At 41.4% G+C, this 23,152-nt stretch overlaps 1 protein-coding gene and 1 long non-coding RNA gene across 2 annotated transcripts in view; one reads left to right on the top strand and one right to left on the bottom strand.

The window, feature by feature from the left end:
* The window catches only part of PLCE1 (phospholipase C epsilon 1), a 244,293-nt gene that overhangs the window by 1,840 nt on the left and 219,301 nt on the right, over positions 1 to 23,152 (top strand). The window lies entirely within an intron of this gene.
* Positions 10,568 to 13,271, bottom strand: LOC103887659. Its single transcript, XR_001906524.2, has 2 exons — positions 13,184 to 13,271; positions 10,568 to 10,775 (listed from the first exon to the last, which is right to left on the bottom strand). It is a non-coding gene; the product is annotated as an uncharacterized LOC103887659 (long non-coding RNA).

Here is a 23,152-nt window from a genome sequence, read left to right as displayed (position 1 = left end):
TTACAAAGAGGATCAGAGAAGTTTCTTTCCTTGTTAAGAAAGTTTCTAAAACGTTTTAACCTAAAATGCTTAACTATAGAGATACAAATAATTTTTCTTGCTGTGCATTTCAGCTTTGAGATTTTTTTTTTTTGCATGTTAATCTACAAGATCTCTATAGGTATCCTGAGAGTTTATTAGATGTTGGTTTTCATTCCTTTTGCAATGGCTTATGGTATATTATGTATTAACATTTAATGGGATGAAAACTTCTCACTCATTATATTCTTCAGGATACTTGCTTTTGAATAAGTTGCTCTTCTTTTTGCAGATTTGGTTTGTTGCTTTCTTTTTCACCTTTTGGCTTTTGTGATTATAATACTAGTAAGGAATATCCTGAAGTAGAACTAATTTCTAAGAGGAAAAAACTATACTCAGGATTTAAATGCAAACATTTGATAGCATCCCTGATTAAAATGGACTACATGTTTTTTGGTGTTTCAAATATGCTTTTTAAAAAATATTCAGTGTAAATGTCCATAGTTTGTGGGAAAGGTAATGCAGTTTATCTGAGTGGTCATTTACTTACAAACATTAAAAGGATATTAGACCTTTGATAAGATTAGCTGAAGAAGAGGTCATTGAAAGGAGTAGTTTTCTGCTAACCACCAACTCAATTCCAAATTCTGTTTCTTTTCTTCAAAAAAATGGAGTTAAAAATAACCCAGAATAAAACTTGAAAACTGTTTTGTTTCTCTGTATTTGGCTAACTTCATCGCAAAGTACTGTGTTTAAGGAATTCAAGCTATGAAGACTACTCTTGAAATGGTTCACATAATTCTATCTGTGAATTTCCATAATCCTTTTCAAGAGCATATGATATTTTATGAGTATTAGGGTTAAAATTTTCAATTAAGTGTTCATTCCTTCTACAACCCTGAGAGATGGATAACAACCCTCAGAAAAATAACATGAGAAATTGTGTCAGTGTCCTGACACAGGCTCAGTTTTCCTGTACAAAGTAGTGTGGAAAGGGAACATTTGGCATATCTCCTTCCTTATGGAAGGTGTGGGGTGTCTTGGTAGAAGTGAATGTCTGTGGTTGTTGTGATAGATGGATAGATGCAGGGACTCCTTGTCACTTTAATTTATTGGAAATTAAATGTTTTCATTAGACGTAGGGGACTCTGACTTTCCAGCTTTGGTTGAGTGAGACAAGGTCTATGCACCCAGTGATTCTTCTTGTTTTTGTTCAGTGAGCCCTTTCAGTCCATGTCATCCTGTTTTTCTTTTTGGAAACAGACTGGCAGCAGTCTCTTGCGTTTTGTATTACTTTAATCTAGCATTTTAACCATTGTGTTTTCTTTTAGTGGGATGGCTAATAATAAGGTTGGCTTAAGCCTCAATTTGAGAAGGTGTGAGAGTAGCTGTAATCTTTAGGAAAAGAAAATCATTCCAAGAGTTAAAACATGCAGACTCTTAATTGTGCTGTGTCCATTCTCCTATTTTTGGGGAATCTAGACAAGCTATTGTTACAAATGCTTTTCCTAAAATGTTTTCAGAAGACCAAAACAAAATATAATTTTTTGTCAATGTATTACACTATCCTCATTCTGTCTTCTTTCTCCTCATCTGTCATTTTGGACGGAGGGAAAATTGTTCAGGTAAACAATTGAGGAACAATTGCCAGGAACATCTGGGAACAGTTGCCATGAATTATCTTTTCCTTCTTAATGTGATCTTGATGAAGGTTTTACTTGTTTACTCTTTTTATTTCTATTAAAATGGTAAGACATGTGCATGGTTGAAAAAAATTCAAACAGTATAAAAAGGGTAAACAATGAAAAGCCTCCTCCATGGCGTCTTAACACTCAGTTCTTCCCTCAGCAGTAAACGATGCTTTAGACCCGTGCTTTTCAAACTTCTGTATGCATAAGCAACACCTGCAGAGTTGGTTACAACACAATTTCTTAGGCTCTTTGGGGTGCGAGGAGTAGATTGAGAGGGGAGAGAAAGATAACTATAGTTCATTATATAGCTATAGTCTATAGTACCTAAGAGACAGGTGGAATTTGAGTATTCTAGTGACAGCAGGAGACAGGGGTACAAAGAAAAAAAGACTGTTGAGTTTCTTAAGAATTGAAAATGCTCTTGAGACAGTTGTCAGTGAAGAGTAAGAAGCCGTGGTCATGAAATAGAGTATTAGAGTAGTGAAGAAATCCAAGGAGCCTCAGCATAAAAATGCCATCGGGAGAGGCCCAGTGGGTGGAAATAGGGAAATAGTCCATAGTTAATGGAAAATATAGCAATAGAAGGGGGTTATGGGCCACCTGACAAGGATAATGAGATTGAGCTGGAAACTGGAATAGGACTGGCCAAGCTAAAAAAAAAATCAGGCCAATTAGCAATAATGAGAGTGTTTATTCACTTGTAGATTGGCAAAATACCTCCCTGGAATGAATTAGGACAAATGGTCACTTCCTGTGCTAATGATTTTATAGCAGAAAAGAAAAAGAAATACTGTAGAAGGTACAGGGAGGTGTCTGTGTGTTAGCCACTGTAATTTAATAATCCTAAGAAATGTAAGATTAATGGCCTGATGCAAGGAATGGAAAACCAAGATAATGTATAACTGATGAGAATTTTAAAAGCATGAATAGTAATTATGAAAAACAGCAAGCCTCAAGGATCTTGTCAATTAATTTTTTTAAAAGGTTAACTACCAAACACCTTTTCGGAAACACAAAATATGACAAGATTCAAAACATCTTTTTGAGAGGCACAGGTGAGAAAAACTAGGTTTTTTTCCCTACCCCACCTTATTTGTCCAATAAAGTAAGAATCAACAGCGAACGCTAAACACTTTCTTTGTGGCAGGTATTGTGTGAAATCCTTTATGTGCTTTAATTTATTTTGCCCTTATAGCTCTGGGGGTTGGGATCATAATTATTATTTACAGATACAGTGCAAAGAGAATTGCTCAAGGAAGAGCATATTCCTTCATAAGGAAGGGACATCTTTGAAAAAAATAGGAAGTTCAGTTGGAAAACCAGAGGAACCCACCTAGAAAGCCCAGTAAAAAGGTTCACATAATTTAAGGAGCATTCTATAAGAAACTGACATTAAAGCAAAAATAAGAGAGACTTTTATAGGAATCGAAGTGAAGGAGCCAGGCAAAAATAAGGAAGAGACTTCATAAGGAAGAGACATCTTTGAAAAAAATAGGAAGTTCAGTTGGAAAACCAGAGAAACCCACCTAGAAAGCCCGGTAAAAAGGCTCACACATAATTTAGGAGAGACTTTTTATAGGAATCAAAGTGAAGCAACCAGGCAAAGATCCAGCAGAACCTTTGCAGATGCTCAGAATACTCCTGGGGCGATAGAAAAAGGAGCCAGCAGACAGAATAAATTATTTGCCTTGGTCTTTTCAGAAAAATATATCAAAATCATCTTTAGAAGCAGAGGTACTAGATCAAATCGTAGTAAATGAACAGAATGTTCTAGACTGAGTTGACAAACTGGATATGGATAAATCACAGGGACAGGTTGGCCTTCATCCAAGAGTTCTAAAGGAATTCAAGGGTGAAATCATGGGGCTGTTGTTAAAAGCAACTAATTTTTACTTTCGAAAGTCTAGCAACCCCCTAAACCTTGGTTGCCTGGTAAAATTGCCCAGCTCCATCTCCCTGCAGTACATTATTTAAACATAAATTATAATATGTATGTAAAATATAAAATATAATAAATCAAATAATATGTTTTCAATAACTGTGATTTTGAATTCCCAAACCATGTCACGTCACTGTTTTGAAAGTCTGTGTGAACGTTTCATTCTTGAAATTTCTAAGCATTACCAGCCCCCTAGAATCATGTAAAATAAGCTTATCATAATTCGTGTGAACTCAGTAGCAAAAGCACAAAGAAACAAATGGGCAGAGACTCAGTTTCAAGAAAGGATTCATCATACAACGTTACTTCACTAAAGGGGGAAAAGAATCCTGCAGCCTCAGAAACAGACACTCAGTGTCCGTTAATTAAATAAATGCCACGTGAAGGATTTGAAAACTAATCAGCTTTTGAGCTCCTAGCTGCACAGTCCCACTGCCCAATTTGCCTGGTGGTCTGGCCCTGCTCTCATTTGTCTCAGGCCTTCTTCCATTTCTTGAGGTCTTGACTCCGCCTAGCCCTGCAGCCCAGGTGCTCTGTTCTCTGCTTTACTGCAGGTGGCCCTAGTTTTCTATCACCCATGACCTGCACTCTGTGTCGTACAGTAGAATAATGATGAGGGCCTGGGTAAGACAGAATTGGTGCTGGGTAAGACAGAGAGCCAAGTACAGGTTGTCAGGATCAAAAGCTAGCAGTAAACCAGAGATGTGGAATGGAGATGGTCATTCAGTCATTTAATCGGTATTTCTTTTGAGCTCCTAGAATGTACCAGGCATTGTACTGGGGATATAAATATGAACAAGGTAGCCACCGTGATAAAAAGAAACCAGTAAACAATTACAGTAGAGCAAGATTTCTCAATCTGGACACTAGGTTGACATCCAACTATTTCCTAGAGGCAAAATTGCCCCTGTTTGAGAACCACTGTGGGAGAGTATGATAGGTGCGTGAATGGAGAAAGAATAGGCCGTTATGGGAGATCACAGCAGGGCTTCCTAATGCAGACCTGGAGGTGAAGGAAGAATGCCTAGAGGAAGTCATATCCTACAAGGCATCTGCAGGGTGAGTAGCCCTCACTTGGAAGTTGGAAGAGGACAGTCAAGGAAGGGAAAGGCTAGACCTGGAGACCAGAGGGAGGAAACCCTGGGTCAGCCATGGGTAGCTACCATGGGTAGCTACTCTTACCAGTGGTGGATGCTTCTTTTGGTGCTAGCCTTATCAGTCCCCAAGGGCCAGAGTTTCACACCCGGCATCTGACAGCATGCTTTTGGAGGCCGTGCTCATGCGCATAGCTGCCACTAGATGAGGAGTGATGTTGGTTTAGAGACCCTTAGGCTTTGTGGTCTTGGGTGCAAAAGGGAAGGAAATTAGTATCTAATTCCATAGAAGTAGAATTCTCACTAAATTGACTGCTCCTTTCAGCTCCAATGCCTATTTTTGATTAGCTAAATCTAAGTTCATTTGACCAAGATTAAAAATTTATTAGCAAAAAAACTTACATGGCTACTCCACAAACTGTTTCCAACTGCTGGTAACTGCAGACCGTTTTGGCAACTGTGTAACAAAGAATACATTGTAATCATCCTTAAAATACCTCCCTTTTCCCTCTATTTGCTCTATACCTGGCTCCTTTCTAGAGAGAGACTGGTCTGTATTTCTACCAGCAAAGGCCTGTTGGCCACATACTGGGTCAGCCTCAGGACTCATGCAATGACAGGCACATTCAGAAAAGATGCGCTTTGTGTCTTCACATGGTAGGATCCCCTCTGCAGCATGTCTTTTCCTCTTGGCTCCTTGATCCCCTTGTCCCTCAGGGGCCCTTCAGTTTCTTTCTTTCTTTCTTGTTTTTAATCTAAAGATGGTTTTGGTTTTGAGACAGGATCTTTTTCTGTCACCCAGGCTGGAGTGCAGTGGCACAATCTTGGCTCACTGTAACCTCCGCCTCCCAGGTTCAAGCGATCCTCTCACCTCAGCCTCCTGAGTAGCGGGGACTACAGGCATGCACCACTGCGCCTGGCTAATTTTTGTAGAAATGAGGTTTCATTGTGTTGCCCAGGCTGGAAATTTCTTAAAAACAATGATTGACATTGAGCACTTGCTTGTGTCACCAGCCACAGGGCTGCATGGGAGAGGACAGAGAGACACTAAAAGGTAGGGGAAAAGAAAATTACTAAACCTAGCACCATACTAGCCACTTCAAGTAAGCTATTTCCCTTAATACTCCCAGAAAACCCTTAATGGGTGGTGTCTTCCTCACTTTACAGATGAGGACCAGGCCTGATTTTATACAGCTATAAAGGGGTATAGGTGGGATCTGAGCCCTTTGTCAGACCCCAAAGCCCATGTTCCTTCTACTTCTGTGTTTTGGAGGAACTATCCAGGCCAGTGGGCCTTTTTGTGGCCCAGCTCCCAGGCCATTAGGACAATATCATCAGGGGTCTTCAGGCTACAAGGCAGATCTGGACTTGAGGGAGACTGTCATCTTCAGCTGTTGTTGGGGGCTTCTTGTGATCTACATACATCCTTATTTGGGCCATCGCTTCATTGCCCATTCCCAGATTGCTGAGATGGCTTCAAAAGCAAGGACCCCAGTTCTCCTTACCCTCACAGCTGTCCTGCTGCCTGTTCCTAGTGCATGATGGAATGATGTTAAAGATTCCAGAACCAGAATTTAGGAAATCTGGAGACTAGGTACCACTACCTTCCACTTGCTAACACACTGAAGACCAAGCAACAAGTAAATCTGTTGCTTATCCAACAGATGCTTTTGCAAAATGATAAACCAGTTACATTAGTCCATTCTCACCCTGCTGATAAAGACATACTGAAGACTGGGTAATTTATAAAGGAAAGAGATTTAATTGACTCACAGTTCTGAAGGGCTGGGGAGGCCTCATGAAACTTAATCATAGCAGAAGGGGAAGCAAACATGTCCTTCACCTGGTGGCAGCAAGGAGAAGTGCCAAGCAAAAGGGGGAAAAGCCCTTTATAAAACCGTCAGATCTCATGAGAAATCACTCACTATCATGAGAACAGCATGAGGGTAACTGCCCCCATGATTCAATTACCTCCCACCAGGTCCCTCCCACGACCTGTAGGGATTATAGGAACTACAATTCAAGATGAGATTTGAGTGGGGACACAACCAAACCATATCACCAACCATAAACCCTACCTGATTGTCTCAACTGGTTGCCCTGGGCATGAAATCACATAATGGTTATGAAGACAGGCTGAAAAGATGCACAACTTACCATTGTAAAGAGATACTGTGTCAACAATAAAGGGGAAAAATTCCTCATTGAATTGGCTTATAGGAGAGACATGTTTGTTAAGCAAAGGGATGAAGGTGACTCCATAAGAAGGTGAGTTCCAGAGAGAAACGTTCGTATCAGTGAGTCTGACTTCTGCATCAGGCTAGCAATTGGAACTTGTAATAAAGGGAAACTTCCTATACTTAGGTATTACCAAGAAGGTTATAACTGAAAGGATCACACTGATTACCCAACTACCCCTCTCCTTTAACTGATGATTAAACTGAGGATCAGAGACCTGGATGGGTAGACCAAGTTCATGTATAGTCAGAGCTAAAGCTAAGGCTACTTGACCTATAAATAGAGGTTTGTTTACACTGTGTATGTGGGAGAAGGGAAACCATAAAATATCTTTTATTTAGATTTTACTTGAAAATTATCTTTGTAAGGAGATTATGTCTCCCTCCAGAGGCTCTTAAAGATTTGGTCATCATGGACTGCAGGTATGCTGTGCTGAAAAGATTAGGACCTGTGCTGAAGAAAGCACCACATAGGCACACATCAAGGGGAAAAAAATGATTTTTTCTCACAGAATTTATTCATTAATAAATCTATTCTTTCATTCAACCAATATTTACTGTGCATCCACAACAGTGTGCCAAGTATGATGCTAAGTGCTGGGATATAGGGGTAGACAGACAAGCCTCTTTCCCTTTGAGCTTCCAGTCTAGCTGTGACCAGACTTATTCTGAAATGATTAAGGAAGGTATCCAGTGAGCTATGAAAGGTGGTAAGGTGGAGCTTAACCATAAGAACTCTGAGCGGCCTATTTGATACAGGGATTTAACAAATGGGTTTCAGAATGAGTGATTCCAAGTAAAAGCATTAAGCCTGGTGGTCTAGTGTTTTGGAAAGTTCAGCTGTTTGCACAGAAAGGAAAAAGGTTGAAATAAGGGAACCCACCAGGAGCCTGCTGCCATAGTCCAAGTATGTGGTGCTGAGGCTTTAGCCAGAGCTGGAGCAGTCAGAATGGAGAGGAAAGGTGTCATCTGAGTCATGCTCCAAAGTAGCATTGGCTGCCTGGCCTAGGGGTTGAAGGAGAGGAAAGAGACAAAGGTGGTGCTGAGGTTTCTGATCTACAGCAGCAGACAGGAGATAGAAATGAGATTATGCAGACAGTGTGCATATATGGGGGAAAGTGACAAGGTCAGTTTGAAGCAGCCTGATTCGGAAGGGACCAGGGAATGGCCCAGGTGAGCTGTCCTCGCAACAGCTGCTTAGCCCTCACTTGGACAAGTACATTTAGGAAACTTAGGAAGGGAATGACTTTTCATGTCGTCAAGGAGACTGAACTCTCGTGGAAGACAAGTAGTTGCAGAACAAAACGGAAGATTGCTGGGGATTCACCATTCCTTCCTTTTTTAACAAAAACTTCTTATTGTGTAAATTTTTAAACAAACACAGAAATACAGAGAATAGTATAATGACCCCCTATGTACCCATCACCTAGCTTCAACATTTATAAACATTGCCGATATTGTTTTATCAATCTCCCCTCAGGAGTATTTCCTCTCTACCTTGTTGAAGTATTTAAATCCCAGATTTTATATCACTTCATGCATAAATACTTCATGGTATATTTTTAATAAATAGAGACTTTATAAAAAAAGAATGCAATATTATCATACCTAAATAAATATTTCCAAATTACGATTTAATGACAAGCCTATATTCAGACTTCCCTGGTTGTCTTTAAAATGGCTTTTAATATTTGGTTTTTGGAACAGGAATCAGATGAGGTCCAAATATAACATTTGACTGATATTTCTTATGAATCTTTTCATCTCTAATAGATTATCTCTTTTTATTCTCTCTTTTGTACACTCTTTACTTACTGAAGAATCTGTGGCGATGGACCTGTAAGACATTCAGCTTTCTTTGGAACACCTTGAGTTAGTGTTTGAGGCTTACTTCTTATGAGTACAATAAGCATAAAATTGTTAGGTAGTTCTGGAATGACCTATCTTGTATTCCTTCTGTTTTAGGATTCTCAGTCCTCCGTAGCTGGTTCTAGGGAGCTGAGTGCAAGGCTGTGCAAGGTCAGCAAGGATTTTCTTTACTAACGGCATATTGAGAACACAGCACAAGCGAGGCCATGCCAGGCCATCTGGGAAATACAGGCAAAGTAGAAGTGCCTTTGCTTGGCTCCGAGGAGCTTATCACGAATTTGGAAGAAAGAAGATTGCCTGAAACTAACAGATTAACACAGGCAGCTCAGTGTTGGGAAGTCAAGTAAAGCTACACTTGGCTCCAACCCCAGCCTTGACTCTTAACAGCTGGGTGTTGGTGAGCAAGTCATTTTATATTTCTGAACCTAATTCCTCTTCTTTAAAATAGCAAGGAAAAACTCTGCCTACTTCAGGATTATATGAAAAGCAAGCAGCATGGGCCCTGGAGTTAGACTTTAAGCCCTGCTTCCTTCTGATACCTGCAGTCATGGGCTACTTTACTCCATGCCAGTCCTGTGCTCAGTACTTCATACACATTACCTCAGTTTAGGCCTCTCAGCAACCCTTTTTTACAGATCACAAAACTGAGGCTTAGAGAAGCAGTTTCTGTACATTTACCTACTTAGTGAATTAGGATTTAAATGCAGACAAAGTCGAAGCTCAAATGTTAAACTGCCAAGATATATTATTTCTCTCAAATACATATGTCAAGGTTCAATATTCTTGTTTATAAGGAGGGAGCTATCATATCGACTTTATGGAATTATTATGGAAATTAAATAAGACAAAAGGTACTCAACAGATAACAAATGCACAAAAGTATTTGTTTTCATGGTTGTTATTATATCAATGGTTGAACAAGTCTGTAAAAAATGAAATTGTACAGAACCATCTATAAACACAATAGGAATATGGAAAATGGAGACATTAACTTGCATTGAGGCACTTATGGTGAGAGAGGGGGCAGGGAGGATCCAGTGGGTCTTTGGTTATCACAGGAGATAAAAGCACATTCTAGGATGGGGGAGCAGCCCAAGCAGGGAGACTACATGAATGGGGTGTTAAAAATACCCTCTTTAAACTCCCTATTTGTCCAGTTAATGCCACTGAGGTTTTAATGGTCAGGGAGAACACACAGGTACACCCCTGACGCCGTTAAGAAGACTGAGTGGGAAATTACAAAAAGAGGCTGTGATGAAGAGCCTGGTGCTCTGGTGGGTCTCAGCACAACCTCTGTTTGGTCCTATGGTCTCAGCAAGTTACCAAACTTCTTTGCATCTCGCTGTTTCTTTCTAGGTAAAATGGAGATCATAAAGGACTTAATGATATAGGCTATCTAGGGATGTTTGGGGAATTAGATGAAATAATATGGGGAAAGATAGTGCCGGAAAGACCCAGGGCAGAAACGAAGAGAAGTCAAGAACTTAAGTCCTTCCATTCCCACATCTATGTCACCTTCCCTGCTTCTATTGGGGTTGCAGTCTTCCCTACCCCTTCACCCTCCCTATCTCAGGGGTACCACAGAGTTAGGCTGCTAAAGTGACAAAGTGAAAATGTTCTCAAGGGCTCCCTGCTTTCTGCAGAAAGAGGATCCTGGGTAATACATGTGAGAATCAAGAGGAGAGAGGTTGGATGTGCTCATCTAGGCTGGCTACTTGCTTTTGCTCCCCAAATTTTCTTAAGAAGTTTATTCCCAATTTCTTGGAAAATTTAGAGGAGGGATATTTGGTGTAAAGCAATGACATCATTGGTCTTTGGGATGTTGATTGCATCTCTTTTGGGGAAAGAGAAAGCAGGGAAGGTGACGCAGAGGTGGGAATGGAAGAACTTCAGTTCTTGACTTCTCTTGGTTCTTCCATGGGTCTTCCTGCAGGTAAGAGAGATTTTCAAGTCACTAACACTTTGTTGTGAGTTAATTGTGTCTGCTCTTCCTCATACTGTGTGCAGACCACTATGGAAGATGGATGCAAACAGGAATGACCTGTTGTAAGACTAGTGAGCAATACCAGCTTGGGAGGGTATACAAGTTTCTGCAGGGGCCACAGGGGAGGGTTCCCTGTCTGGAATTGGAGGCTCAGAAGGGGCTTCCTCCAGGAAGCATTTAGAGAAGGAGTGTGACTTAGCTGTAGTTACCACAAAGAAGGAACAGCATTTGCAGAAGCCTAGAAGTGAAAGAGAGGAGTGAGTCCACGATGGGTTGGGGACCCCTGTGGGGAGCTATTTCTGCAGATTCACAGGCCCCTCAGAGCTCTCCACAGAGGAAATATGGTCATTGTTTGTCAGAAGCCCTGCTGAGGCGGCATGAGGCTTATGAGGAAATGGGGCATGAGACAGCGAGGTGATAGAAGAGTACTTCCTAGCAGTCTCTCACCTGCGCACCTCACCCATGTGTGCACAGCACACAGCTCACCCGTTGGGGCTTCAGTGTTTTCATGAATGAAATGAGGACTAATGAAGTCCTTTCAGTTCCTCAGCTCTTTGGCTCTCTGAAAATATTTTTAAAGCTGAGGAAAAAAAAATCAAGTAATACTGAAAACAGATTTCAGTCCTTATTAGGTTGCAAAATGGAAACAGAGACAGAACCTGGTATTGAGAAAGAATTCAAAGAAGCATTTAAGAAGAGACATCTTTGATATTGAGTAGATAAACAATTTATGGCAATTTTAGTCTACACTGGGCTTGAGTTTCCAACAAACAAGAAATAAATCAAAGGAGAAACCTGAGGCAGAGGAGAAAACCCCCCTCAGAAGCAAGTGGGCATTTGAAAACAAGTGACTCAGGTGACCTCCTGTCGGTGGGGTGAGCTACTCAGTAAAGACAGGGCCAGTGGTTGGCGCAGGGAGACATGCCAGAGTGATGGTGGCAGCAGGTGTGAGTCAGAGAGGCTGAGCTCTCTGGAGGGGCTGGCTTGCCTTTGCCTGGAGGGAGATGGGGGCAAAGGTTGTGGGCACAGAAGGATGTTGCCCCCTGCTCTGTGTGGAGGCACTGAAGGGGTCTGGCCTGGAAGGCCATTTGTACAGCTGAGTGAATGCCACCTGGGCTGGGCAGAACTGGCATCTCTTGTGCGGTGGTGGGCATGTGATAGGAGACATGTACCCAGGACATGTACCCAGAGTTGCCTGGGGACCTCCGGGGCTATGGGTCAGAACCACTCGGATGAGTGGGGCTGCAGATGGGTGGCTCTCTGCTCTGCCTGCTGAGAAGTCAGATTCGGACAGGGAAACTGAGACAGGGAGGCAAATGGGTTTTCTCTTCTTGGCATTATAACATGAGCCAGATGCATTGAATCAGGCATCAGCATTGTCACATCAGTAGTGACAATAAACATCTGTTCTATGCCAAGCATTAGGCTCTGCCCATTATCTACATTATTCCCAGACCTCACAACAACCTGTCTAGGGGGCATTGTTTTTAATCCCCATTTTACCCCATATTCCAGTGAGCCCGAGAAACATTGAGCCTTGAAACTAGTGCATTGCAGAGATGGGGAACCACACCCAAGTGTACCTGTTTCTCTTACATGAGAGAGACATAGTCTAAGTTGTGTTTTCCAATCCCAAGCAGTTGTACCAATGCTGTACTCACAGTAATGTAAAACATAAGCAACATTGAGTATTATTGTTTTTAAGTTTTCACTCTAATAAATGTAAAAATGATACCTTTGTCCCCTTTTGCATTTTGTTGATAACTAGTGAAAGTGAACAACGTGTCTGCCATCTGCCTCCTGGGTGGATTGTCTTCTTGGCTTTGCCCATTGCTAGGCAACTCATGTCATGTCACACGTGAGGACAATACGGTCCAGTGTGTTTGAGTGACCTGACCAAGGTCACACAGCTGCTTATCAGAGGGGCCTAGGCCAGAACTTGTGCCAGCGCCTCTTCCATGGCTATCCTGTCTGCATCCTCCATACCCCAGCCCCGGGCTGCACTCCCAGCTTCTCATCCTGGTGCCACGGCAGGTGGTATGAGAAGCCCACCCATTCCCAGGGGCTATCCAGCAGGAAGACACAATAGGACAGGCAGCTCTTTGACGAAAGCATCCCAATGTGAAATCCTTCTACAAAAAGCCCTGGAATCTCTTCTGATGAATAATAGGTAACCACTCAGGCATAGTTTAAAATAGTTTGGTTTGTTTTGAAATTTTTTAAAAATACAAAGGAGAAAAATGGTGGAGGAGGCAGATGGCATGTTTTAAAAGAGTTACTGCTGGAGATTTTAAAAGCCAATATAAAAACTAGTTAATAAACTGTCCATCACAATCTAAAGATAGATATACCTAAAATTTCACTGGAGCACTTGAGGACGAGAACAGCTGTTACTGTGAATCTACTGTTTATTAGGCACTGACTGTCAGGCATCATGCTGAGTTTCTGAGTATTCTCACTTATTCTTCACAACCACCTGATGAGACAGATACTGTTATTGTCATTATCACCATTTTACAGACAGGCAAACTGAGGCTTATTTTTACAAGTGGCAAAGCTAGGGCTTGACTTGGGCCTGACTCCAGTGTTTGTGCTATTAATTACTGATGCTACCGACACCCTGAGGACGCATCTAAGCCAGGGGAGTGGCAGCAGCCCTCTGACCTGCAAGAGAGCAATCCTTGTAAAAACAAATTATCCCAGCCACTTTGAATAATAGTTATTGATCCAGAAAAAAGCACCCAAAAGACCACTTTTCAAGATCCTTCCCTTCTTTTAGATGAACATCAGTGCCATGTTTCAGTTTCAGTAATTGAGGCTCAAGAAATTGGCTGTACAAACCACCGTGGCACTTGTGTACCTATGTAACAAAACAGCATGCTCTGCACATGTACCCCAGAACTTAAAGTATAATAAAAAAAAAAAGAAAGAAAGAAATTTGCCGTAGGCAACTCTAAGTGTTGAGCTGAAATGACCCAAACTCAAGCATCTTGCCTCCTCCCAGGAGGGCTTCTATCCTTACCCGCACTGTGTGTTGTGCATGCACATGCACACACAATGCAACTCACACACCAAAACAGCTAAGAATAAAATGGGTTTGAATAACTCAAGCAAACAGTTGGTTGAAATTACAGACTCCAAGGCGAGTAGGCAGCAGGCCAGGACATTCTCATTTCATGTCTACCAACAAGCTATCTCCTTTTTAAAGAGAAATGTCATTCTGATTTCAGCCATCCTTGCAGGAGGTTTTTCAGTGTAAATTCCTCTTGGCCTTCCTAAGTAAAAATGAAGAACAGCTGATCCTTGTCTTGTCCAATGTATGGTTTTCCCTGGAACTTTTATGAGCTGAGTGGGATGAGCAAGAGAGGAAGTGTTCTTTAAGAGAGTCAATGTCCTGCCACTCTCAGCTGCCTGGTGTTGCCTCTAGCAACTAAGATTTATTTTACAAACACATATATGGTCCTTATTGTACAGCAGGCACTGCTCAAAGCAGTGTACAAATAGTAACATCCTCTTCACAACTCTATGAAGGGGAAAGTTAGGCAGAAAGGAGCTAATTAACTGGCCCAAAGTCACATCGCTAGAGTGGCAGGTGGGATCAGGGCTCAGGTAGCTTGCCTTCGGTGTGCATTACTCGTGGTTAGTAGTGTTGCCAATTTCTTCTCACATAGAGTTGATTATCTTCATGCTGTTTTTCTCACACAGAGGTTAAGCCTGAAGTTCACATATTCCATGACCCTGGGGAGAAAAAGAAACCTAACTACAATAAGCAATGGGAAATGAGTCAGAGCCTGTTGATTTTGATGATTGATTTTGTGAGAGCGATTTGTCAAATGAATGAACAAATGAATGATGGCCTTTTGCGGCTTCTGTTTGCCACTTTGATATTCCATGATTTATTTATTTTGATCTTCTAAGCCATCTAATTTAAATCCCCACAAATTCAGATATTACGATTTTTCTTTTTCTTGAGACGGAGTCTTGCTCAGTCGCCCAGGCTGGAGTGCAGTGGCGCAATCTCGGCTCACTGCAAGTTCCACCTCCCAGGTTCACGCCATTCTCCTGCCTCAGCCTCCCGAGTAGCTGGGACTACAGGTGCCCACCACCATGCCCGGCTAATTATTTTGTATTTTTAGTAGAGATGGGGTTTCACCATGTTAGCCAGGATGGTCTCAATCTCCTGACCTCGTGATCCACCCGCCTCAGCCTCCCAAAGTGCTGGGATTACAGGCGTGAGCCACCGCACCTGGCCCAGATATTACGATTTATATTTGGCCTTCAGTCCCCTGTCTGTATCTGGCACAGTGGACTCAACTACAATTCACCTCTTGTGCATCTGACCTCTCACTCTAAAAATAAGGGCCAGATGAATGTTCATATTCCTTATAGAACAGATGATGGTTTTACTAGACGAGTGTGGTTTATACTTTAGAACAGCAGCTGCACATATGGAATGAAATTATTTGAGTAACCTATTTTCAAACCTTGACACACACATTTGGCTTAAAATTCAACATGCGCTTTCTCAAAAAGGAAGCAAATGTAAACAGTCTTCTCATACATTATCCTGCACATCTGAATCCTATGTTTTATTTATTGGTTTCTCTTTTGAGTCTGGAATATAATCAGTTGGAAACAAGAAAGAAAGCCCCTTTCATTCACCTCTTTGTGATGCCATGAAAACGATAGAATGTTTGAGCTGATGAGGGCCCTGAAAATAATCAGAGGAGACCCTCTTATTTTATAGAAGGATTCTCAGGCCCAGAGAAGTGCAGTTTGCCTGGGTCCCTCCAGTCAAAGATGGTGAACATGGGCTTAGAACCAGGTTGCCTGACTCTAGGCCAACTGAGTTGGACAGTGTTGAGGTAAACTCTGAAAAGCTGGTGTTCAGGGGTTCTCCTGCCCACCACAGCTCCCCACCTGACCCCTCCAACCTCGGTCAACACCCAGATACCAGGGATCACCTGTCTGTTATCTCAGACCAGAGATATCTCTTCAAGCTTCAGGCCTGTACTCCCTTTGTGTATTAGGCACTTATCACCACTCATCCAAACAATACATTGACTGATAGTGCCTCCCCATCTTCCTGATCATCTCCCCCATACACACACTCACACAAAACACTTTTAAGGCACAGACCCATTGTTCTCAAAAAGCAGTCTTGATTACCTTGTCCTTTTCTAAAATGTTGCCATTGTCCACTTCACTCATTCCCACTCTTGTATCCCAGTTTCGATGTTGGCACACGGAAAGCACTCAATAAATATGTCTTGAATGAATGAAAGTCTCCTTATTTCCTGCTAAAGAAATTAATCTGCGTTTCTTAACTTGGTGGTCAAGGCCCTTTATCATCTGGCACTAATCTTTTCCCATTTTGCTCCCTTCCTCCCTTCTGTTCTCTGCTAATTAAACAACCAAATAGCTGTTTTTTAAGGTAAAAATGTATTGTGTACCAATAAACACTCAACTTATTGAATGTTTATGCCAAGCCTTTTTTAACCTTTTTATGAGTGTTAACTCATTTAATTCACACAACAAACCTATAAGGTTGGTACTATCATTATTACCATTTTACAAATAAGGCAACTGAGCCACAGGTTAAGTTACCTCTCTGTGATCACACTTTTAAGACGAGGCAGAGCTGGGATTGAAACTCAGGAAGTGTGGCTTCACATCCCATGCATGTAGCCACTATGCCATGGCTAGCTTTGCTGTTGGTTTATTTTTAGTTAAAACGGTCTGGAAGTACATAAAAAGTAATAATTTTTCACCCACTTCAAAAAGAATTTAGATAATCAATGTGTATTCTTCCAGATGGTTTTCTTATGTTAACTAGTATATTTACATAATTTTAAAACCAAAATTATACATACTACAACATGCCTTTTAAATTTACTATATTTTTGAGATCTTTCCATAAATATTGCTACACATATCTCTTACATATATCACTGCCTCATAATTTTTCATTGTTCCCTAGTATACTCTTATACGGATACACCCCATAATTTATTTTTTCAGTCCCTGTTGATGAACACTTCAGCTATTCCCAAGATTTTTCCCTTAGGAACAATGCTGGAGTGAGCATCTTTATATATCTATGTGTGTAATGCTAAATATTTCTGTAATTCAGATTCCTAGAAATGTGATTGCTGAGTCTGGGGGTATACACACTTAAAACTGTGATAGATACTGATAAATGGCCCCCTCAAAATCCTGTCCTCCCATAAATAATGTCTTGCAGTTTGCCAATTTATCCTCCCACAAATAGTGTCTTGCAGTTTGCCATGATTCCCTTTTCCTCTGCACACACATTCAGGAATTGAATGCTTCTGTCTTAACTGTTCCAGTCCTTTCCTCTCTGGGAGCTCATATTCTCTGCTTGTCTTGCCTTTATGCCTCTCTTTTTGCACAATGAATGTATTTTTTCTTCCCATGCTGCTCCATAATATCAAATCCTCCTTATTCACTGAGTGGTGCTCATGTTGTCTCTGTCTCTGTCTGTCTGTCTCTCTCTCTCCCACACATCCCTTTCTCCTTCCCTCTCCCCTCTACCTCCTTGGTTATATAAAACCATAGTGGTTTCTTCAATACAATATTCACATCAAGGCGTCTCAGAGGCTACCTAGAGAAGAGTGAGTTCTGATTGTTCCTGGCAGTGGTGACGCTTTATGTGGTGCCAATTGGGTTGATATTTGTAGCGTCAGTATTCAGCTGTGTTGTTAAAGATGACCCCATTTTGTACCCATTATTTAGGGCACAGCAGCGAGCGTGATTAAGAAAGGAACAAAGAGTTTTAAAGGAAAGCAAAACTGGAGAAGAGCCTTTTAAATGATGAAGGAGATGAGAAAAAGGAAGATAAAGGCAAGATGTTGCTGAACTCCTCCTTCATGCCACCCCCCTAGCTTGGTGCTTTACATACATTATTGCATTTAATCCCCCAGTGAGAACAGACTAAACAGATTAGAAATTGTCTGTCTAGAAGACAGGAGGAGGATGTGAACAAAGTTTCTGAAGTCATAAATAGTTCTAGTGTAAAACTACAAAGATACCCCGTGAAGTTACAGCAGAGTGAGTTTAGGACAAGAGAAAGGTAGTAAGTAGTACTTCCAAATGGGGCTAGTAAACAGTGGACTCTGTAGCCAAAAGTGTGAACAGATGGACAATTTAAATAGCTTTTTAAAAAAGGTTTTAGACAACTGCATGGTAATACATTGCTACTGGATTTCCAATTAGAGTTAGGATGCTTGGAGTCTTTAGCCATTCATATTGAGGTCAAGGAGTCTAACGGTATGTACAGCCCTGTAGTCCATGAAGGCATCTGGGGGAGCAGAAGAGATGACATTCGGGGCTTCCATCATCCCTCTTTAAACCAGAATCTCTCTACTTCTTATCTGTTGAAAGTTCTGGGCTGCTACATGAGATTTCCTTTGTGAGGGACAAAAAAAAATTGTTATATTTTTTTAAAGTCTACAAACCATTGCATTAGTTGTTTGACTCCACTATTGGAGACAAGCGCTGGGCTGGATGGACTGTGGATCTAACCGATGGAAGGAAATTTCACTCACGGACCAAGGCTCCACCATTGCTTCTCTCAATTCCATAGTACAAGCGAGAGTCTGACAGCCTTGTAGCTCAGCCCTGACCTCAGTGGAGTGAGGACTCAGTGAGGTGAGAGAAGGCAAGGGCAGCAGCAAGAACTGCTCCTGTTTGTGAAAGAACATCCCAGTCCATTGGTAAGGCCTCCTGGCCCCATTCCACCCTATCACAAGCAAGGTGGGAGCTCACCTGCAGCCAGTGCCCCCAAGTGCCTTGCCTACTGTGTGCCTTTGAAGGAAGAGTCAGGGAGGCCAGGAGCCTCAGCCGCAGCCCTGGCTCACAGGTTCTGTGCTGTCACCGAGCTACTTACTTCACCCCTACTCTTGCCTGGTCTTTCCTTTGGGCTGTGAGTCAGAAGACAGTGGTTGAAGTCTCTGCTTACCTAACATTTTGCAGCCATAAGTTTCTCTAGCACTCTCAACCTCTTTCTAACCCATGGTCTCATCTGTGTTTCTGTAACAACTCCTACTAATCAGGCTGTTAGGAGGACTGACTGAGATAATGCAAGCTAAACACTTTTCAGGGTGCCTGCTGCGTGGTAAAGCCTCAGTAAATGGTAGTATTGGTGGTGGTAGTTGGGTCATTTTTATACCCCCTCCACCCCCTGCTTCCCCTGGCTGATATCCTGGTTCCCAACCCTGTGACTTGGAGGGACTTGGGCTTCTGCCATGATACCTGCTTCTGAGCCAGTAATCCCTGACCCTGACGTCTTCTTGCTGCCTTCCAGTCCCACGGCTCACCTCATCAATACTGATTTTCTGTCCCTGATTGTACCTGCAGTGACATCACAAAGCATAATACATTATACACAGTGATACCCAGTAACAGCCCTCTTTGTATGTTACTGCATTTAGAAAAGTACTGTGTCTTTTAAGAGCACTTCACATATGTCATTTCATATTTGATAGTTTTCCTTTTCTGCAATCGAAATGTAGAAATATCAATGATTTGTCCTAAGGTGCAGGCTTGCTAGTGGCCTAAGGTGCGGGCTTGCTAGTGATAGACAGGCAGAAACCTAGGTCCTCTGAATCCCAACTTCTTGTTACCATTTCCTGCCATCCTTTGAGTTTATGTATTTAGATATATTGGCCTTTGCTTTGATTTATATAAACTTGTAGGTTTCCCTGTGAATCTGGGAGCAGGATGAAGGTAAGAGTTTAACTTCTGCTTTGCAGTTAATAGTGTAGTCAGCTGCTAAAACGTAAGAATACTATCTAGGTGTTAATGAAAAAAATATTATGTGTTAATGAAAAAAATATTATTTTTGACCATTTTTGTTTCAAAATGTTCTGGACTTATCTCAATAAACAGCTGTTAAGATGTTTATCAAATTTATTGCATTCCCCAAAATCTAAATACCTGAGATAAAGAGAAAATGGGACCCACTTGAGGTTAGGAGTTTGAGACCAGCCTGGCCAACATGGTAAAACCCCATCTTTACTAAAAATACAAAAATTAGCCAGGCATGGTGGCACGCACCTATTGTTCCAGCTACTTGGGAGGCTGAGGCAGGAGAATTGCTTGAACCTGGGAGGCAGAGGTTACAGTGAGCCAAGATTGTGCCACTGTACTCCAGCCTGGGTGACAGAGCAAGACTCTGTCTCAAAGGAGAAAATATGGCCAAAAAATTAAGTTAAATAAAGCTAAACTGCCTTAATAAACAGAAAATGGCATAGGCTTGTAAGAAAGGTATTCTACATAAAATATTTTGCCTCTGCAACCAGCAAATTAAAGACGTAGCAGTTTTGTCTCTCTGTGCCAAAAATCACAAGAACTTTTATTCTTGTTCTCATGATCCACTGCAATGTTCTCTATTCAGAAAGCTCTGGGATGGTTTTTATTTATTTTATTTTTTTTATTTTTTTCTGGCTCTTTTGATGTTCCTCAGACAAAGACTCTTGAGGTTGCAGATTTGATGTATGTTTTTACCAGTGCAGAGATGGGGTTCAGGGGGACATTCCACATGGGCTTTGATGTTAGAATCCTTTGGCAAATCCTGTTTGCCTTTCGAAATGATATCAGAAGGATAGACCTTTTCCTTTTTCTCTTTTTTTTTTTTTTTTGAGATGGAGTCTCACTCTGTTGCCCAGGCTGGAGTGCAGTGGTGCAATCTCGGCTCACTGCAAGCTCCGCTTCCTGAGTTCACGGCGTTCTCCTGCCTCAGCCTTCTGAGTAGCTGGGACTACAGGCATGCGGCCGAATTTCTTGTATTTTCAGTAGAGACGGGGTTTCACCAAGTTGGCCAGGATGGTCTCGATCTCCTGACCTCGTGATCCACCTGCCTCAGCCTCCCAAAGTGCTGGGATTACAGGCATGAGCCACCGCGTCCGGCCAAGGATAGACCTTTTCTAAGGGTTGTCAAGGAAATAACCTCATGCGCAGAAAAAGTTTTATGCACAAATATGTGTATCATAACAGCTTTACAATAGTGAAAACCTGGAAACAAATTAACAGTAATAAGAGAATGGTTACTTACACTGTTGTTAAATCATGAGGAGGAATCTCACATAGAATTAAAAGTGAGGTCTAAATAACTTTGCAGTAATACAGAGAAAAGCTTGGTTAATACATTATGTAGAAAAAGATTATAAATTGTGTGTTATATGACATCACAACTATGGAAAACTACACAGTGGTAGTGGTATCACAGGTGATCTTTTGCTTTTCTTTATTTTCCAGTTTTTCTGTAATGAGCATGAATTTTGAAAATTGGAATGGGAAAAGGGTGTTTTACTGAAAACAGAAGCATCATCCTTCTCTGTTGGTAATTTTCAGCTTGATTTGGTTTGTAGTGCTGCAGAAAGTGCTTTTGATTTCTCTGGAACAGTGTTTCTCAACCTCAGCTAGTTGTGGGAGCAGCCCTGTGCACTGGACAATGTTTAGCAGCATCATTGGCCTCAATGCACAAGATGCCTGTAGCATGCATGCCCTCAGTTGTGACAGCCAAAAATATCTCCACACATTGCCAAATGTCCCCGGTGTGGGTGGTCATGATAAAATAATGTCTGGTTGAGAAGTGCTGTAGAATCATGCACTGATGCATCCCAAATACCCACTCTCTGGGAGACCCAGCAAGAGGTGGTAGTGGGTATTCAGTTGTACACAGTAATGGAGTATGTAGAAATCTAGAAATTCATCCACTCATTCATGAGACATTTGTTTTCCAGAAAGGTGTCTGGCATGAGAAAATTGCGGCAATAGGAAGCAGGGTTCCTTCCAGCTGCAGGGTGGGATTCAGTGGGAGGAATTCAGCCCCTTGCAGGCAGAGGTAGAGTGAAGAAAGGGCCTGGCAAGAAACAAGGCTCATTAGCACTGAGACACCAGCAGTTTTGGTCACAAAAGGAGGTGGAAACCAAATTCCCAGCCTGAGATGGGAATGAAAGCAGAAATGCAGTTGACTAGACATTGTGGAGCCTGCACCAGAGAACTAAAGCTCCTTAAATTCCTCCTGACAGGGAACAGGATTGTCCTCAGAGCCTAGGGCAGCCCTCAGCTTGCTGGTGGAAGGAATGGGGTCTTGGATAAGGAATTGGAAGAGTGGGTGGCTAGAGAGCCCCTGCAAAGCACTGCCCACTCAGTAGTGATACTGTGAAGGGCCGTGGGTCTAGACTGAGACATTTATACTTGGTTCTGGAAGAGAGGAAAGAAACCAAACCAGTTTTCCTATAGGAAAGATCTCTAGAAGTAGATCAAAGAATGTACACTTTTTGAATTTTGATGGATAGTACTCAGTTGCCTTTCTAAATGCCAGTATAATGATCAATGGATTGGGTATAATTTTGGCATTTTATAGTGCTTGAATAATAAGTTTATTATTTTAAATGTTTGCAGTGCTGCGGAAGGTTTATAAAGGTTTATGGCTGTTGCAGTTTTGCTTTCATGACCTGTTGTTGATCGTATCTTTGATTTATGTGAGGCCTAGACAGGAACAGAATCCCTAATCATGAAATTTTTCCTATGGGAAAATATATCTTGCTTTATGACAATCTACTTAATGACGTGCTTTCCAGAAATAATGTGTGGCAAAATGTAGAGGTCATCTATAAAGTTTGTGTTTGTTTTATCTGTTGTGAATTTCCATGATTTTTGTCCCCCTTTGATGGCTAATTTATTTTCCATCCTCTATTAGAGATATATATTTAATAAAATTTAAAACGTTCTTTTTTTAAAATGCATGAAGCACAAGGAAGGTGAATGGGTGATTAATAAGATAGTGATTCAGACTGAATATTAAATGTATCTCATTTCATGAAATAAATGCATTCAGTTAGGTTGAATGATATGAAATTTTCATTTTTCTAGGTCAAAAACAGTCAAGTATCAGCAATTTTATATGGCTCAGTGTAACAGTAATGTTGGCTATAAAGAAAATTTTTGTGAAATGAATATTCTGTTTTTTATTGCTTTCTTAAAAATTCTGAGGTTCATTTCCCTGAAGACAGAGTTGAAAACTTTGGCTGTGTATCATTCTGGGCATGGCTGGAATTCAACAAATTATTCTTGCTTTGAACGATTGTTTCCATTGGAACAAGAGTTCCCAACGAACCCTGGCTGCTCATAGAATCACTGGGGAAACTTTAAAAGATACAATCCATGGCTCCAAACAGATAAATCAGTACATTGGATATGGTATGCAGTGGGGCAGGGCTCAGGCCTCAGTATTTTTTTGTTCCCCAGGTGACTCTAAGGTGCAGCCAGTTTGAGAACCACTGCACTAGCAT

This window comes from Papio anubis, chromosome 11 (genome assembly GCF_008728515.1).
Source record: "Papio anubis isolate 15944 chromosome 11, Panubis1.0, whole genome shotgun sequence".
NCBI lineage: Eukaryota > Metazoa > Chordata > Mammalia > Primates > Cercopithecidae > Papio > Papio anubis.
Note: the sequence above shows the minus strand (reverse complement) of the source record. Positions and strands in the feature narration are given on the sequence as shown.